Source organism: Protomyctophum parallelum, assembly GCF_964188405.1.
Source record: "Protomyctophum parallelum genome assembly, chromosome: 18".
Taxonomy (NCBI): domain Eukaryota; kingdom Metazoa; phylum Chordata; class Actinopteri; order Myctophiformes; family Myctophidae; genus Protomyctophum; species Protomyctophum parallelum.
Genome location: NC_139716.1, coordinates 8157036 through 8163719, shown reverse-complemented (window position 1 = coordinate 8163719; position 6684 = coordinate 8157036).

Sequence of the window (6684 nt, the reverse complement as noted above, 5' to 3'; positions counted from 1 at the left end):
GAGAGTGGTGAGACTGACTGCACTGGCTCTCTAACAGCACAGGAGCTACATAAACAAGGCTGATCCCATTCTCACAGGAAGGCCCGGGCGCACTAAAGTCAACTATCACACGTGAAACTGTGGCGAAGAGGAGGAGGGGGGGGGGGGGGGGGAGAGAGAGAGGTGGAGAGAGAGAGAGAGAGAGAGAGAGAGAGAGAGAGAGAGCACCGTTCTGTTTACACGTCTCTTTTAACTTGATTGCTTTATTTCACACTTGCTTTGGCAACGTAAGCGTTTCTCATGTAAACAAACTGCCGTATATGAAGCAACTTGAACTGAAGTGAATGGAGAGAGAGAGAGAGAGAGAGAGAGAGAGAGAGAGAGAGAGAGAGAGAGAGAGAGAGAGAGAGGGGGGGAGGGGGGGGAGGCATATAGAGACGAGAGAGAGAGAGAGAGAGAGAGAGAGAGAGAGAGAGAGAGAGAGAGAGATGAGAGAGAGAGAGAGAGAGAGAGAGAGAGAGAGAGAGAGAGAGAGAGAGAGATGAGAGAGAGAGAGAGAGAGAGAGAGAGGAGAGAGAGAGAGAGAGAGAGAGAGGGGGGGGAGGCATATAGAGACGAGAGAGAGAGAGAGAGAGAGAGAGAGAGAGAGAGAGAGAGAGAGAGAGAGAGGGAGCAGTGACGGTTGAGTGCAAATGGGGACACAGAGCAGGGTTGTAATTACTACTTTTATGGAGGGCGTGTGTTTATGTGTCTGTTGTTGTGACCAAACAGGAGTCTATTCCAGGCCCGACTATCACATCGCTGCCTGCCTGGCTGGGCTGCACACGACAACCTTTTCATTTCACGGACCCCCTTCCTCCAGGTTCCTCCATGCCATGGAACCCCCGTTATTCTGAGAGTGTGAAAAAATGGAACCAAATGGCGCGGTCCATTTGGTTTGGAAACAGTGCTCTCTCTCTAAGGGTAGTCAGTCCAAGTACGAGAGACACTGTGTAGCGCTCTGCAACCAGAGAGCATGAAGCAGGACCAGAGATACTGTTGCACTGGCACCCATGAATGCTACATGCTAGCTCCGGTTGCTACTCTGGCAGATAACGAAGTGATGAAATGTGGTTATGTGAGCTGCGCGCTCATGCACCGAGGTCTGTGTGTGTGTGTGGGTGTACGCACGTGTACGCGCGCACCTGTGTAACATGAGCTATTCGGGCAGCAGTCTTTTGGGGGAACCCCCGTTGAGTCAGTGTGTTGGAACAGGGGCTTACCTCAACAACCCCCACCACCACCACCAACACCACGGGACTTCAGTTACGGTCAGGTGACCGGGGGCGTGTTTTCTGTTGTGATGACATTTATGTAATGGAGTTTTTGTGACACCACTTGTGCCGGTGTAATTTTAAACGTAGGCGCCGCGTGTATATTTCTGCGTGCCGTGACATACACAAACACACACACACACACACACGCACGCGCACACACACGCGCACACACACACACACACAAACAAACAGGGTGGGATGATGACAATGCTGCCCCGACGCCGGGGGAAGTTTATAGTACGGCTGAAGAAAAAGGAATCGCCTAAATATCCGCTCGGCTCGGCGGTTTGGAGAGAAATGTAGAAAATATTTAGTCGGCACATTTTTGGTTCCGTTACCTTCTGGTATAGACTTGGTTCAACTGTTTATATAAACATTCTGAGCACCACATTTAGCCCAAAGCCAAATGTTTGGACTTTGTCACAGCAGGTATGAACATGCCCAGATTGTGGGCCATTTTCGGCTTTGGGGTTAAAAAATATCATTCATAAACTGTTACTCTACTCCCCAACTATACTGTACTCGTTCTACAACAGAGACCGGGCTGTGGAGTTGGCATCTCCCAGAAGGCTTTGGTGATATCATCAAAGTCCCCATGAACTTTCCCCATGAAAGTCTCGACACACACACACACACACACACAGCTGAAACCATAAAATAATATACACCACATCGCTGATTTCCCGATTGTCGTTTACAAAATAAAGCAGGTGACACACTTCTACACTATCGCGTCTGAAATCCCCTGCGATGGTAGCAGCCAGCGGTACCTCCCCCCCCTCCAATTGAATCCCCCCCCCCCCTGTCTGACACCTAACATCAAAAGAACCTCACCTATAACTACGGTCTCGTTTCCCCTGGCAACAGCACTGCGGGCGTTGGGAGGGGGGGGGGGGTCACTGCCATGTCAACCCCGCTACCACTCAACCAAGCACCCAGCCAAGGAAAAAATTACTCACATTTTGTACTTCTATACTGCAATGTAGAAATACGCTGTTTACAAGTAAAAGTCTGAATTCAACATTTAATTGAGTAATAGTACAAAAGTATTGATATCAACATTTAATTTTAAGTTCAAAGAGTAGAAAGTAGTACTTTTTCTTTGTAGAATTTTGTCTCATTACAAGTTTTCAAATAAAATAAAAAACCTTTGAAAATAGCAGATCTACGAGCTCACAGTGCGACGCATTGTGAGCTTGTAGATCGGCTGTTTGAAATGGTCGAAATGTATAGGGGTTAGGGTCCCATATACTTTTGCGTTCCCGATCCGATCCCACCATTTCGGTGTTAGCCGACACCGACACCGATACCGTGTTGTGTTTATAGATATCTAGCTATGTATCTTGTGTTTGTGTTTATAGCAGACTCCTCACTCAAATGTGCACTTGCAATAAACATAGTACAATATTTGGATCCGAGATGTACAGTGTGGAGTAGATGTAAAAAGTATTGGAAATACTCAAGCAAAGTACAAATACCTCAAGATTGTACTCAAGTACTGTACGTAAGTAAATGTACTGGAAAGTTCCTTCCCACCACTGCAAGCACCACGTTTTCAAACAAAAAAAAGGGTCCGTCCGGTCCATCTGACCCCCCCCCCACCCGATAAGGAATGCAGGCTGACAAACAAGACACGGAAAAAGCGCTCAGGGAAGAAAAGAAGGGACTGACTCACTCAACCCTCATGTGTTGAGCTATAGCAGCTTTTGACACACGGCGGCCGCTCGCTTAGTCACATGTAGATAAAGATAAAGGAGGGGGAGGGGGGGGGGGGGGTTGGAAAAACTACGCTCGTCTCGTGTGTGTGCGGTGGGCGGGTGGGAGCCGGTCCCTAATATAACCCTCTGCCAACCGCTGGCTTTGGTCTGGACCACAGCCAGACAGCCACACGCTGGCCAGACCAGTAAAAAATACACTACACACAGAGAGAGAGAGAGAGAGAGAGAGAGAGAGAGAGAGAGAGAGAGAGAGAGAGAGAGAGAGAGAGAGAGAGAGTGTGAGATAGAGAGAGGGCTGGGACGTGAAATGCAGCGGTGGAAAAATAAGTCAAATGTTTTACAAGTAAAAGTATCAATCAATACTGCGATGTAGAACTACTCCGTTGCAAGTAAAAGTCCGGAATTCAAAATGTACTGTACTGTACTGTACTTATGTACAGTACAGTACATGTACTTGTTATTTTTACACCACTGACAATGCTAAGCCAGCTGAGGGTGGAGGGCTTTTTTTTCTTTTTTATCTTAAAATTTTTATCCCACGATTTTGTACCCCAGTTTTCTTTTCACCCAGTGCCAATTGCTAATGTAATCCTGGGCGCTACACTTCCTCTGCCAACCTGGGGGGGCAGCGGACTGACCTCATGCCTCCTTCTATGCATGAGGAGTCCAAGCTGCTTCTTTTCGTGGAAGGGACACGTTATTCCGACCAGTTCCTTTCCCCTCCATCAGGCGCCCCGGCTTGCCAGGGGGAGGCAGTTTTAGAGACCAGGGATTACGGCATGTTTTTGTGAGGGTATCTACCCTAGGGGGACACGGGGAGAACATGCAAACTCCACACAGAAAGGCCCTATCGCCAACCCCCGCCTCGGGTATGGGCTTCTTTTTTTTTTTAAGGCCTGGTTTATACCCGGTTGCAGAAAGAGGGTTGCCGGTCGGCCATATCTTCGTGGGGCGCGATACCAAATCAGATGCCGAGATCAAGAGAGGAGGAGATAAAGAGGTTGGCAGGCAGGAGGTGACTGGCCTAACACGTTAAAACACGGCCACCGGTAGATGCTTCACCACCGCCGAGTGCCGACACAACCAGATAAGGAGAGAGCAGAGGAGAGGTTCCGGTATCTATCGTGTGTGTGTGTGTGTGTGTGTGTGTGTGTGTGTGTGTGTCTCTCTCTCTCTCGCTCTCTCTCTCTGGCACGGGACAGCGGAAGGAAGGCTTCGTATGGTCTCCAAATCTCCTCGTCTCCTCCCTTCCTCTACCCTCCTCGAGTCCCTCCGCCACCGAGCAAGCACTCTCCATTCGGCCGATTACGTAACTAACCGGGCCCCCGGATAAGGACTGTTGTGTTCTTGGAGGAGGTAGGAAAACGCCACACATCTTGTGCACGCAAACACAAACAGCGTCCACCCCCCCCCCCCCCCCCACACACACACACACACACACACACACACACACGCTTCTGTTGCTAAGCGACCTGTGATTGTGTGTGCATGTTGTGTTTGTTTCCGTGGATGTGAAGGGCCTTCCGTTCCAAGGTACAGTAGAGGAAGGATAGATCGTCACAGTCACGTCCTTCCCCACATACCTGCTCGACCCCCCCCCCCCCCCCCCCACACACACACACACACACACACACACACACACACACACACATGGAATCGCAAGACTGTTGAACTCACAAATCTGCATGTGCGCGCGCGCACACACACTCCGCACAGACACACACACAGTTATCTCAGTGAGAATACTACCACCACTGTACTACAATTTATGATTCGCCCGCACGGCAATGTCTCTCTCTGAAAATGTGTCGTTTTCCTGGGACGTAAACACACACAGCGAGTGTAAAAGAAGTAAAGGTTATCAGTGGAGTAAGCCCCAACCTCTCATATATCTAGGCCAGTGGTTCTCAAAGTGGACAAAATCTGGTCCAATGCGTATCAATTAAGGGGTCATTTTGACATGAAAATGTCGGGAGAACCACTGATGTGGGATCTGACAGCAGACCTATAGGCTTGCGTGCCGCTCTCGCGCGGCAGAAAATAGCAGATCTACAAGCTTTAGAGATGAGCTATTTTCAACGACTGTAAAACCAGGATTCGACTCCTGAGCCTTCCTTCATCCCAGTTTAAAACAGGACCCCCCCCCCCCCCCCCACCCCCACCCCCCCCCAAAACCCAGTTCCTGCGTTAGTGTGACGTTGGTTCGTGGATCGACCTCAAAGACGTTTCTCCGCTCACACATCTGCCTCACATTCAGAGCCCGACCGGGGGGGGGGGGGGGGGGTTTCTCCCCTCAACGCACTCGCTGAGGGGAGAAAGTTTGCCTTGCTCTTTAGATCGAACAATTCAACACGCAATGACCTCGCTGCGGCGGCTTTTGTACCTCCACATCCTGGGGGGGGGGGGGGGGGTTTGAATGTAGGACACTTTCACAAAGACGAACCTGTAATTGAGACACTCGCGTGACAAAAGGCCCGTGCGCACACATCAAAACGTCCGCAAATTGAATGCGTATTATTGAGCGCTTTGATATGTGTGAGTGAGCGTGTACTGTATGTGTGTGGGCCTTGTGGGTCTTGTTCTACTTTGTGTCTCATGTGTATATTGATTTCAACCGTATTTTTTTGCCACCAGCCAAATGCCTGGTTAACCCATTTTGGGCGGGAACCCCTTTTTGGTGTTAGCATTATGTTATGCTTTAGCTATTGAAAAATAGCAGATCTACACGCTCAGAGATACGAGCTTGTAGGTCTGCTATTTTTTTGAAAATTCGTGAAAATGTGGCACAAATCTTTGAATATATATTTCAGAGCGAAAACATTTAACTAAAATATTGGCTTCTTTCTGGGGGGGTCCCTGGAACTACATATTTTGAGATGGGGGTCCGTGGCCCAATAGAGATAACTCTGGGTGTCCTTGACATGAAAAAGGTTGAGCACCACCGACATAGAAACATGAGGTTTTCCAGAAAGATGTCAGGATTTAGAAGCCTTTTTTTTAATCGACCTCAGTCCAAAACGGGTTAAATACAAAGTGTCTGCGGCTGCGGCTCTCCACCTCGGAGGAACCACCAGTTTCACCACCGTGTCAAAAAGTACTTTGGCTGTTTGAAAGAAAAGGGTTACTAAGAACAGGTGCTCTGGATGTCACTTGTTCTATGGAAAAAACGACAGCCTTAATTGGACACGAGGACGATTCTACAAATGCCTTCTAAGACAGTTTAAAACCCATGTCGTTCTCAAACATTTTCATGTCAAGGACCCCCCAAAAAAAATGTATGTAATATAATCTAAAATGATGTTGTTCCAGGGACCCTCCAAGAAGCAAAGATCTGAGTTAACCCATTCTGACCGGGCACCCATTTTGGTGTCGGCATCATGTTATGCTTTAGCTATTTAAAAATAGCAGATCTACAAGCTCATATCGCGCCACCGAGTGGCGCGATACGAGCTTGTAGGTCTGCTATTTTTTTTAAATCGAAGAGCGACTGACATTTTTAGAATCTGATCTCAGGTCAGAATGGGTTTATCAGGACCAGTGTGTGTCCGGCGGAAACCTCGTATGAATCTGATCTCAGGTCAGAATGGGTCAGAATGGGTCAGAATGTTCGCTCTGAATCTACGAGCTTGTAGATCCGCTATTTTTTTTTAAAATACTTTTTCAATAGCTAA